The sequence below is a fragment of the Bidens hawaiensis genome, unplaced genomic scaffold (genome assembly GCF_021521415.1).
Source record: "Bidens hawaiensis isolate Kalapana, Puna unplaced genomic scaffold, B.hawaiensis_p1.1 tig00010343_1, whole genome shotgun sequence".
Classification (NCBI taxonomy): Eukaryota; Viridiplantae; Streptophyta; class Magnoliopsida; order Asterales; family Asteraceae; genus Bidens; species Bidens hawaiensis.
Window position 1 is genome coordinate 262,536 of NW_027491783.1, and position 13,993 is coordinate 276,528.

Consider the following 13,993-nt stretch of genomic DNA (forward strand, 5'->3'; position numbering starts at 1 on the left):
ATACTTGTCCCGGATATTTTCAGTATCCACTTTTGAGTTTTTTGGGATCGGTAATTTTAGTACCGGGATTTTGGATTGATTTACTTTACCGGTTCAGACGGTACCGGGATTTTGGGTTGATTTAATTTAAAATATTTGGTATTTCAAGATTGATACTTTTAGTACCAGGATTCGGGGTTGATTTACTTTATCAATTTGGTATGGTATCGAGATTTTGGGTTGATTAATTTAAAATATTTGGTATTTCAGGATTGATACTTTTAGTACCAGGATTCTGGGTTGATTTACTTTACCAGTTCGGTATGGTACCGAGATTTTGGGTTGATTTACTTTAGAACACCGTATCGCACCAAGCATCTTCGGTACCGGTACCCATTTTTGGCGATTTTCAGGATCGCTACTGGTACCGGTTCCGAGCTCATCCTTAACTAGTAACCAATTATGTTAAAAACACTTGTCTAAGAAAAAACAACATAACATCCCAGTGGTGACTAACTGACTATATCAAGAAATTAAACAATGCAATTCTCAAAAGAGGCAAAACCACAACATGAACACGTCAATCCATCACTACAATTTTTGTTTTAATGTTCAATCAAACATATGTATGAAAATAAAATGAGAACCAAGCCATGTAAAGCTTAATGACATTAAATTTCATCAACATCCAAACACATTGAAATTTTTTCCCAAAAATACAAAACAAAAATATAGAAGAGAATCACCTCTTCAACAAACTCTTTTTTAAATAACACTACAAAACAAACAAAATGTTTTGCTAAAGATAAACAAATAATCGAATCAGGCACGACACACAGTATACCAACCTATAATCTTTTAAACCAGCGGTCAACGGTATTCTTGAGCAGAAAACTAATACTTCACAATCTTCATTAACCAAACCTGCTCGGAGCGCGTCGGGTCGATCAATAGCACCGAGTCTAATAGTCCCAACTGTAATCTCGTTTTCCATAATTATTCGAGTTTCCAAATCTTGATGCAGAAAACCTCTGTTGATACCCATTAGAACCACCTGGACTGTCATAATGATGATACCTTCCATTACTGCTATTATAATGATTATTATAACCCGAATGATAACCACCACCACCACCATGATGATATCTATCATTAGAAGATTTATAACCGCTACCATGAAATCTATCATTAGATTTATACCTAGCCGGGGTCGTTGGAGATCCCCAACCATGGCTATGGCTTTGGTGGTTATGGTTGTAGTCACCAGGGTCTTCAGTAATCCAACCGCCTCTACCCCTTGGTTTCGATTGAGATGAACTTGGTTCGGCATACTGTGGTTTATTTCTTTTCCGGGCGTTAGGCACGGTTCGAACTCCTAAATGGTTTCCATGTTTACCCTTTGAGTGGTTCTTTTTAACGCTTGGTGATCCGCTTTTCTTCTTTTCCTTCTAATAAATCACAGAAGCAACCACTTAGAATGTTGTTATAAAAATGAAAATTAAATGAGATGACAGATTCAACTGAAGTGTGCAGACGAGCCAAGACGCTCATGAACTACTCAAGATTGGATCGCTAAAAGCTTGGTATGAGCCGAGCTTAAACAAGTTCGCTCTAAAGCTTCACATCAAGCTTGACTAAGCTCGCGAGCTTAAACGAGTATTATTTATATATTTGTATTTAAAAAATTATAAATTATCATCATCATCATCATTGTACTTGGTATATCCCACCAATAGCAAAGCTATGGTAGGGTCTGAGGAGGGTAAGATGTAGACAGCCTTACCTCTACCCCGTAGAAATAGAGAGGCTGCTCCGGTGAGACCCCCGGCTCGATAGTAGTTTTGCATCAAGCCTTGAACTAAGGCACATAACACTCAACCATCGGGACACCGGCCGATTGGTGCATGCACCCTTGTCTTTCGACTATCAACGCCACCACATGATGCCTGATTAAACCTTCCGCCACTTTTAACGTTATTTTCACGAGATTAGTAAAATAACGTTAAAATTAGTGCAATTTCACTTTTGCCCATACGAGGGTTCACACATATATACCTTATATGCGCGGACCGCAAGCAGGGCGCAAAAATTATAAATTATATTATATATATATATAAGAATTAATATTATATATATAATAGTGATAAACATTATTAACCATACCAATTTTTTCGGTTGGGGACCGATCGCTACCGGTACTATTGAAAATAACAAAACCGAATGATACATACCAAAAGCATGAAGGACAAATACCGGCATCAATAGTGTTCGGTCGGTACCAGTACTTGGCACAAAATTGTTCATCTCTAATAAAAATTATTAGATACAACAAACTATGATTTATATATATATATATACACACACACACCCACCCACAAATACATAACATATAATACATGAGCTGAGCTTGAGACCCTTAAGAAACTACTCATTAGCTGAGCCCACTTAAATTAAACAAGTTGAGCTCGAGCCCGGCTCGTTTACACCCCTAGTCCATATAAGTCATGCAAAAAGTTCGGCTAAAGATAAAATGGGTTTAAGATCTTTTAAGATCTCCAAAACAGTGTTTTTAATGCATTAAAAATCCTAACTCATTTAATTAAACTAGAATATTGTTGAAATAACATAACTTTTGTGATCATTTGCTGTTACACTCATGTATGAAAAGTTCAAAAACACCAAGAAAAACATATTTAAGGTCAACCTGACACAACCTATAGCAAGGAAAAACATGTTACCTTAGCAGAAGTCTTGCATTTACGTGCCACATGACCATCCTGACCACACTTGTAGCAAGAACTTGGAGTTCCATTACTGGTTGTTTCTGCATGAACTCTTGCACATTCCTGTTAAATAAAACACGCAATATGTAACTATACATTATCAATCAAAGTGAATGGGTCAAATTCATAATGTAGTTTAATTTAAAGAAATTACCCAGCCAGAATAGCCCAACTGACCACATCTGTAACAAGAAACCTCTTTTGGACCTTCACCGGCATAGTTTACACAACAAAGATGCCCAAAACACTTGCAAACATAACATTGTATTTCCTGTAAAAACCATAAAAATGTAAAAAACTTTGTCCATATCTATTCTATAGAGTAATGTCCCTATATGAACTATAACATACATATTATTGTACTGACCTTTAAGTCGTCTGGAGAATACTTTCCCTTGCATGACCACATTTCATGCCCGGAATCACCACATTTCAAACATATTTTAGCACGTTGGGGTACAAAATTGGATTTTTCGGGACAATCTTTTGCACGGTGACCACTTTTCTTGCAGATAAAGCAATCTTTCCCCTGCCGAAAAGTAAAACTAACAGCTATTATTGAGTTTCAGAAAAGCAAACAAGAAACTGAAAATATAAAACTCTGTAATTGTAGGACTATGAACAACCCATAAATCCAAATTAAGATAGATAAACCAAACTATAACCATACCAGTTGAAAAACCAGTGGTTCGGTTCAGGTTTTTTACAACCAAGTATTATGATTCAACTATGGCTGTGTGCATAAATGACCAAAATTACTGAACCGACACTATTCAAACCTTTATATCGTTTAGATTTACAAATATATCGTAAAGTAACGTCAAAAAACATTTGTTAACAACTTTTTTTAGATAATACATAACACGCCCCTTCTTTTCCCATCTTGAATTTTTCTATTCATCCCAAAACTTTAGTTTATTATCCTAACACTGCATTCTCGGGTTTAAATACAAGGAAAAGAAATGATAAGATTGGATAGGCGAAGAAAAAAAAAGAAATTATATATTTAAAAGACATTCTCGAGTTAAAATAAAATAAAAGAAAGTGTTAATTATATTTTTGAGTTAGATAGGAAGGAAAAGATAAGAAAAAAATTGTAACTTTACAATCATGTCCTCATTATTGAGTTAGATAGGAAAAAAAAGATAGGGTAAATTAGTAATATTGTACATGACTATAAACTTTCCTTCAGAATTAGGCCATATTTGGCTAGAAAGTTTTGGAGGAAAAAAACCTTAACTTTTCTTTCCATTCTCTTTCTTTTCTTTTAATGAAAAAACTTTAAGAATGAAAAAAGAAAAATTTTCTTATCTTTTCTTTTCCAAACCCTTAAATAAAAAACTCAAGAATGCAGTGTAAAAGAGCTTGGAAGTAAACAATGGCCAGAATTAACTATTAACCAAGCCATTTGTAACCAAACCGATCGATTATAAAAGCTAGGAACTGATTCATTGGTTTATAAGTTCAGTTTGACCCATAATCAAACCAAACCGACCCATGTTTACCCCTACTCATGTGTACGAAAAGGGCATTAAAGAAAAGTAAAACTTTACTAGTCCTAACCTTGTTACACTGCTTCACGTTGTGCTCCAAATCCCACAAACAAAACACGGTTTCTTGCGTTTTGCAGACGTACAATTTGTAGCTGAATGACCAGCTTCACCACAATTATAGCAATTTCCCCAATTGTTATCTGGAGGATCAAAATATCTCGGTCCCCTCTGAAGACAATAACTTGTTAACATACAACAAAAAGAAGCTTTCGGATGTGTATAATCATAACAGCTTGTTTCAACTCACAAGAAGCTTTCGGAGAACAATATTATCCGATTTCTCTGCAGGTTCTGCTGTCTCAGTCTCCATTGCTGTATCAGCGTCTACTGGTGCATCAACATCCTCCTTTTCCTTCACATCTTCTTCAACCTATAAAAACAAATAAAGCTATAAACTTTAAAACACCACCACATCGTTGTTCAGATGATAAAGAGCAGCCATTACTAATAAACCGATTCTTGCTATTATTAACGTTTAAAAAACAAACTTCAAGAATTTTTTAAACTAAACCAAACAAGCCCTAATTCAGGGCTTGAGAAATTGGGTACCGACTACCTGGGGAAGGTTCATGTGCATTTTAGTCTTAACATGAGAACGTAGGAATTAGACCAATTTATAAAAAAATGAGAACGTAAGAAACAATACCAACTACAATAGCAATCTATATAAACAATTATTTATAATAACAAAGAATAAAACCTAAAAATTACAACAAAAGAATCAAAATCAAGAACAAAATAATAACAGCATATACCAGCAAATACTTATATCAGCAAAGGAAAAAATCTAATAATAACAACAAAATATAAATAAGTAAATACTTATAACGTCTCATAATCGAAAATTAGCAAATATGAACAAAAAATAACAGAAAACACCTATAAAAATAAACCTAATAATAACAGCAAATTGATTCTCACTGTTTTCATGTTAAGAATAAAATGTATTTGATCCTGTTTCACGACTACCTAGTACTGGTACCTTCCTAGTATCATACCGGACACAATTAGCACCTATACGGCTATACCAATATTTGTTTTTCATGTTTTCGGTGAAAAGAATCGGTCAAGTATTCAGTTTACATTGCTATTGGTGGGATTGTATGATTGGTAATATTCAATCGATTTTTGACCCGTCTAAAGAAGAAACAAATAGCCCAGATTCCTAATACCCTCCACCATTAAACCAACCAAAAACTTTAAATCCAATTTTTTATTATTATTATTATTATTATTATTATTATTATTATTATTATTACCGCATTAACTTGTGCTTTCAATTTCTTTCTCTTTTTCTTCACTTCTGATCCAATTTCATTGCTGCAGGCTCTGAGCATTGCTTTTTGGACGATTTTCAAGCTTAGGTCATCATCGGCTTCGTCATCGGTGATTGCTGCGGATTGGTCGGATTTAGGGCTTGATTTCGGCAGCCGTGGCTTCCTTCTCCCCATTTGCAGAATGGATTGATTTGGGGGTTAGGGTTTGCTTTGCTTTCAGAGAAACCCTAATTCTTCTTATTATTCTTATTGTTGTTCCGCTCGCCGTTGTTGGTTTTAAACGTTTCTTGTATGTTTTGTTTGTATAACTTGTTTTTAAGGGTTACCCAATGTACCCTTTGATTATTTTTATTATTACTTTTATAAAAATATTTAACGCCTACACATACATGGCATATGCCCCTATTGGATGAAACGAGAATTCGGGGTCTTTTATTTTTTAGTTTTGTTTTACAAAGCAAGACAACTAACCATGAATATATTTGTCTTTTCAAATAATTTAAGGGTTATTTTTACTATTTAGTATGTTTTCTTTTCTCTAAGAGCATTCCCAATCCATCCCCTAAAAATCGGGCTGAGCATGCTCTAACTTTGGTATAAATTGGAGGTTTATTTATCCAATTAAAGGCCTAAAGCCATAGCTTGAGTTTACTCCTTCTAGAGCAGACCCTGATTTGGAATATGTATATGTTCATATGACCTCTTGTATTAACTCTTAAACACTTGTATATGCATGTTTATCCTCTTTATGCTTGTTTGAAATGGAGTGGCTGACTTGACAAAAGAGGTACATTCAGTAATAAGGTGACAACACGTTTCTGTAATGATGATCTTAATTACACACATCTTCATGTCATATGTTTATCACATGAGGGTATTTTCGACCGTTTCAAGTCATTTTTGATTTATCCGATGCCTTTCACTCTTCTCTTACATCAATTGAATATTTTTGTTGTTCTTCTTCTTTACCGGAGCTAAATGAAGATATGTTATTATGGAAGGCAAGTTGTTCTTGCGACTAATTTGGAAAATAGTAAGTATTTCATAATTCCTGTCGACCTAACTGAAGATTCGAATCCTTTTTACAAGGCTTCCATTATCAATTTCTTAGTTAGTTGGATTCACCAATGTGCCTTCGTGTTGTTCAGATCATAGCCATGCTATTGGTAAGAAAATATTATAGCTAATGTGTAACTTGAAGCTAAATTTAGAAGTCATAACAATTTGATATTCATGCTCTTAACATTAGCATTGTTAATAACTTAAATTGTAATGGTTTATATTTTGCAATCAATAGAATTCTAAACGGGATGTTGTTATTGTAATTTGTGTTATATGATACTTAGGGTCTGTTTGGTTTGGGGAAATGAAATAGCCGAGGTAATGGAATGAACAAAAGAATTGATTGGAGCATCATCATTCCATTGAGATGCTTGGCTACCATGTGGGAATGGAATGAATCATTATTTTGGTTGTTTGGTAGGCATAAAAAGATAAAGGAATAACAAAAAATGGTGTGATCGGTGGTGGTGGCGATGGCGGCGGGTAGTTGTGGTTGGAACTGGTGGAAGCGAGTAGTGGTGGCGGGGTGGTGGAGGTGATGTAGGGTGTAAGAGGGAATTGAATTAAAAAAAAACAAGGGTGGCGGGTGAAATGAATTTAAGGTGTTTTAAGGGGAATGTAAAGGACTAGGTAATGAGTGATTCCAATCCATTAACCAACCAAACACCATTTCTTCATTCCTTCACAATGATCCATCCCATTCTACCCCTCATTCTTGCATATCAAACACTACCTTAAAGAATAGTGTGTTGAAAAGTTTGGCGTTTAAATTGAGATTAAACTAGAATGAAACTAGAAGAGATTATGCAGCATAAATTTAAATGAAACTGAATGCATTATGAAACATAACTTTCATGGAACTCGAATGGAATATGTAACATAAGTTGGAATGTGTCTCCAACATGCATTGAACTAACTAGAAAACATGAGATAAATACTATAAAAAGATAAAATAAAATTGTTTGTAATAACAATCCACAAAGGCTATCAAATGCTATCAGATTAAACTTATCAAGCATTTGATTCACATTATCTTTGGCATGTCTTAGAATTGTGACTTGAATACACTTAAAATATGTAAACAATTTTTCATCTTCTTGAAATTTAAAAACTTTCACAATTTCACATGGCACTTTAACTTGATTCTTTTTTCTTCTTTTGTTCTTTAGCCTTCCAAGCAATGTGTGTGCATGAAGTGATGGTGGGGTCCGTGAAAACGTTATTACGAGCCAGGAGCTAGTTGCAAGACGTGATACATGAACTAACTGAGATGCAAATGATGATAATCAAGCCGAACATTAATCTTATTGAACATGTAACTGAATGATCTACAAATTCATACATGCATACATATATATGGTTAAGCTTGATCCACCATGGTGTGCATTCTATGGTGGCCTAGCTATCATCCTAGAGAAAATCATGCAACATAACAGTACAAAACAGTCTAAGCATGACCAGATCTCTGAGCTATACGTGTCATACCCCGGTCGATGGCAGATTATACATCGGAGCGTAACTTAGATTGTTCATCACACAATGACACTATTAAAATATCAATATTAATTAATATCAATTTCATACGTCACACATTACACATTGTTCAACATGGCAAAATAAACAAATGCAACCACACTAATATCATTTTTTGATAAATAACCTAAAGTTCAGCATCTTCAATCTTGAAATAGCATCAAACACTTGTACATGCATGTCACACCCTGTTACGTGATTTGCGGAAGTGTAAAACAGAAATGTAACAGACACCTCTAATATCAACCACATTGTTTATAAAGAACAATACAAACTACTTTACAACATTTTACATTGATCTAACTTCATTTACAACTAGGTAATACAAACCAAATCCAGCCCGTTAAGAGGCTTTACTTCCTAGTAGCACACTTGAATCAATTCACCCAGCATTGATCGGCAAGTCAAACACATAGCACATTGACTTTCTAATCCAATCTAGTACCTGAAAAACATGTTAAAACGGGTCAACTACAAATAGTTAGTGAATTTCACGAATTTCAATAAATCAGTTGTGCGTACAACAATCACAATTTGTAAATACGCAAGTATGTATGTATGTACGTTCAAAAATACGTTTGTTTGTATGTTTATGATGTAATTATACTAAGCTACAGTGAAGCCTTGACTGTCTGTGCTGCGTGCATCCATTTCCCACGCCCAATCAACCACTATGGCTCCCCTTCCACCCACATCATGCCCCGGTAGCTATGTCTAACACTACATAGCCTGTTTGTATAAGTATAGTTATGTGCAAACGGCGCTATGTGACACGGCAACCAGACCGATTTTGTTTGGGTTTTTCAAACTAATAGTACTATTCACAAGCCACCGGCTCGAAGTTAATCACTGTGTTCGTGGGGACTTTCGTGTGTTAGCACTTAGATAATTCCCATCATCAAACAATTCAGAGTATACAGATATGTATCAACATGTTTTTCACCCCGAAAGTTTGCAAAACAGTTTAAAAGTGAGGTCATGAAACTCACAGTTTAGAAGACAATCAGCACAGCGGTACAATGTAAGTTCGCAGTTGTTTTGACTCGTTCGCTAGTCCCTATAATGAATATTATAATAATATTAATATTTTAATATTATTATAATCGTTATACTAGAGTAGGCTGTATAGCTAATCTAGGTATAGCTGTTACACCCAGAAAGTGTCAGTAGGTTTAGATTTTGATGTTGTTCAATGTTTAGTACTTAAAACCGAACTTGGCTCTGTTTCTCCGTTTTCCCAGATGGGCCAAGTTGGTCGTTTATGCGTTCAGAAAATAGTTATGGGGATGTAAGCTTGGGTAAACATGTTGGTCGATAAAATGATGAATTTATAAAGAAATATCACACATTGGGGGTCTTGATTCGCTATGGGGCTCGTTTCCGTTTATTCAGTTTGATTTGGAGAAAAATGCGCACAATCTATTCAAATTGTCCGGATTTCTCATAAAAAGTTTGTGTTTACTTAATTAATCCAAAAATATAATTTCTGATCACTTTTGAGGTTATGATATTCCAACAGGTTCGTTAAGCACGAACTGGTCGGTTTTATCATAATTGAATTTGTTTAATCTTTAAATTAGCATAATTAATTATCCCTTTATTATTAAATTATGAAAATTTAGTCACTTATCAATTAAAATATGTATATTATTATAAAAATATTTTTGGAATTATTTTCTGATTTATTAATTTATAAAAAATCATTTTATATGTTATATTTAGCCCGAAAATCATCCGTTTATACCAAACAATTTCTGAAAAATCCGCCAAAATTTTTGAGTGATTAGAATATATCCCAAAACAACTTGGAAAAATTCCAAACTCTAACAACCTTGCCAAATATCTTTTTCGAGCCAAAAACGACTATGAAAACTCAAATAAACGCGAATGCACAAAACAAATTTAGAATTTTCCAAATTACCCCAAATTTCATATGTGATCATAATATACCAAATTTGAGTTCCCCACCAAATTTTATAATTTTTCAAGCATTTCAACTATTTTTCCCAAATAAACGCCCCAATTCGGTAATAAATTCGGCAAATATTCTTGGATGGTTGAAAAATTACTAGATGTGAACAGAGACTCAATGATATGGTCCATTATATCCCTACAAAATTTCATAACCTAAAAATATGCACGTCACAACCTTAACCTTAACCTAAACAGCCCGTAATCGAGTGATTCGATATTATCTTAACGGTTTTGGTTCGTTTTCGCCTTCCTAATCAAGTTTTCGGGTTCTTGTGCTTCTATGGAGGCTAGGTACAGGTCCTATATCACAAAACAAGCAAGTTTTATCAACATGGCAGCCTCCTAACTTAGGGTTTCGGCTAGGGTATTAAACCGAACTTTTGAACCGTAAAAACGCCGTTTAAACCCTATAACCCGTGTTTATGGCCAAAAAAGAGTATGATTCTGATTACTGACCATGTGTATGATCAAAACATATTTTTGTACCGTTTTTATGATTTTTTTCATGGTTAGGAATGATTTTTATCAATTATACTATGTTAATATGGTATTAAATTTAATCGATCATGCATAAAATTAGTTATGATAAATGTTTACCTAGATTTTTATGGGTTGGACGAAGAACACAACCTTTTTCTCCAGAAGTTTCGATTATACTCATGTTAAAATATCTTTCAAAACTTAAGTAAGAATCTAGAAAAAAAATATAATTGTTAAAAGGGGGGTAAGCCCCATTCTGGGCGGAATCTTCATGGGCCTCCCATGGCCCATTTTTGCCCAAACTACTAACTTTACAAGCCCAAATGTGAAAAGCCAAGTCCAAATTTATTTCGGATTCGGTTTTTGGCGCGAAAAACATATCAGGTACGACACACAGCGCGAAAACGAGTGTTTTTCGGCTATTTTTGTATAAATTTATAAAACATATTTTTGGACATTTTTATGATTTTTTTATGGTTAGGAATGATTTTTGATAATCAAACTATGTTTATATGATATTAAACTTGTTTAAACAAAGATTAAATGATCAAAACATGGAAGGTTACCTTAGGTTTTTAAGAGCAAGAGGAAGAACAGCAGGTTTGATTATAAAAGTTCTAGAATTTCTTGTCAAAATATCTTGTTATATATTTAAATATAAAGTAAATAAAAATAATAATAATATAAAGGGTTTTTAGTAAACTTTGGCGGGCTGGGCTTCTTGGGCCCTCTTTTGGGCCCATTTGGCCCACTTTTTTCGATTTACATGCCCGAACGTGAAATGCCGAGTCCAAATTTATTTCAGGTTCGGTTTTTGGCGCGAAAAACATATCGGGTACGACAAACAGCGCGAAAACGAGTGTTTTTCGGCTATTTTTGTGTAAATTTATTAAAACATACTATACTTTTGTAAAAATCGAAAATATTTTCAAGGATCGCTTAAAACATTTCAAATAAATGTTTTGTAAGTCTTTTTCGGCTTAACGGATGATACAATGCTTGTTTTGTAACTCTCATTCGCGTTTAAATCCATAGCGGGTAGTTAAACGAGTATGTGTTCGTTTAACAGGTTTGCTATCGAAGTAAGGTCATAATACTAATATGTTGGCTTATATTCAACGTATATCGCTTATAGATGCCCCCCCCCCCCAAGATATCTGGGTCATAACCAGACTCGTTTGGTTATCCGTTCGTTCGTTACACAATAAGCGGTTAAACGCTTATTCGATTTGTGAATACGGAGGTGTATCTGGTTTTGTCACGAATGTCAAATATATACGCATAACCACATAAACACCAACAGGTATCATAAACATGTAGCATGAAATTTGACACACAAAAAATATAAGATTGAATTGCATAATGCAATTCACACAAAACTTGAGATAAAATGTTGAGGTTTTGATAATAGGTGTACATGCTACCCCCAAGAATATATAATGTGAAAATGGGGTATGAATATGTGACATTCGTGACAAAACCAAGTATGCATTAGTATTTATTTATCGAATAAGAGATTAACCGCTTATTGCGTAACGAAAAAACAAATAACCGAACAAGTCTGGTTATGACCCAAATATCCCAGGGGTCATCTATAAGTGATATACGCATATTATAAGATAATATGTTGATGTTATGGCCTTAGTACAATAGCAAACCGGTTAAACAAAAATATACTCGTTTAACTACCGCTATGACTTTAAACGCGAAAGATAGTTACAAAACAAGCATTGTATCATCTGTTAAGCCGAAAAAGACTTACAAAACACTTGTTTGGGATGTTTTAAGCGATCAATGAAAATATTTTGGATTTTTTCAAACAAATGGTATGTTTTTCTAAATTTACAAAAAATTTAGCCAAAAAACACCGTTTTCGCGCTCTTTGTCGTACCCGATATATTTTTCTGGCCAGAAACCGAGCCCGAAATAAATTTGGACTCGGGATTCACGTCCTGGCATGCAAAACAACACAAGTGAGCCAAAATGGGCCCAAGGGAGGCCCACAAGGGGGCGACCAAGTTAGGGGTCCCACCCCTTTGATATTTTGGTTTAAAAATCTTCTAAAACCCATCTAAATGAAAATATCTTGCAGACATGTCTTCTTCCAGATGATACCTTTCCATTCCAGCAAAACCCTAAGGTATAAGTTCATATTTTGATGATTTTAAAGCTTGATTAACATAGTTTTTACATGAAAAACATAGTTTGATTACCAAAAATTACTTCTAACCATGCAAAAACTCTAAAAATGGTCCAAAAACATATTTTGGTCATACACATGGTTAGGAATCTGATTTGATAAGTTTTTTTGGCCATAAATATGGATTAGAGGGTTTAAATCGCGTTGTTACGGTTCAAAAATTCGGTTTAAAACCCTAACCGAAACCCTATGTTTGAAGGCTGGAATTTTGATGATACATGCTTGGTTTTGTGATATAGGACCTGTAGTTACTATACCTAGAAGGCCAAGAACCAGGAAAAGTGAGAAAAGGGTTGAAACAGTCGAAAACCGCAAATGTATTGTCGAAACACTCGTTCAGGGGCTGTGTAGGATTAGATTGTAGCGTGCTTGTTGTTAGATTGTGAAAATTTTCAGGGACATCAGGGACCCTATAAATGAGTCCCTGTCCAAATTTGGTAATTTTTCGATAAAATTTGGCAAATTTATTACCGTTTATAGACGTCTATTTAGGAAAAATACTTAATCTACTTGAAAAATTATGAAATTTTGTGGAGAACTCAGGTATGGCATAATATGATTACATAAATAAATTTGGGGCTGGATTCGCGTTTATTCGAGTTTTTATGGTAGTTTTTGGCTCAAAAAGTTAACTTGGCAAGATTTCAGGTTCTAGAAATTTTACAGGATATTTTGGGAGTTATTTGAATCACTCATAAAATTTATCAGATTTTTCGGAAATCGTTTGGTATAAACGGATGATTTATGGGTTAAATATAACATACAAAATGAATTTTTATAAATTAGTAAATCAGCAAATATTTCGGGAAATATTTTTATAAAAATCTAAATATTTTAATTAGTGAGTGTATAAATTTTCATGATTTAACGATAAACGGATAATTAGATGTGCTCATTTGATAGTTAAACAAATTCAATTCCTGCAAAAAACCAACAGTTTTGAGATTAACGAACCTGCTGGAATATCAGAGCATCAAGAGTGATCAAAAATCATATTTTTAGGTTAATTAAATAAAACCGAACTTTTTATGAAGAATCTGGACAATTTGGATGCATTGTGTTCTCCAAACCATATTGAATAAACGGAACTGAGCTCCCTAGCGAATCCAGATATCTAAACTATGATTTTTCTTAATAATTTAATCATTTTGT

At 34.1% G+C, this 13,993-nt stretch overlaps 1 pseudogene across 1 annotated transcript; it reads right to left on the minus strand.

The window, feature by feature from the left end:
- Window positions 1-701: 701 nt before the first annotated feature.
- Window positions 702-4,673, minus strand: LOC143534783 (uncharacterized; annotated as a pseudogene). Its single transcript, XR_013135604.1, has 6 exons — window positions 4,563-4,673; window positions 4,326-4,483; window positions 3,130-3,291; window positions 2,917-3,033; window positions 2,718-2,825; window positions 702-1,427 (listed from the first exon to the last, which is right to left on the minus strand). The product of XR_013135604.1 is annotated as an uncharacterized LOC143534783 (transcript).
- Between the last annotated feature and the right edge of the window lie 9,320 nt (window positions 4,674-13,993).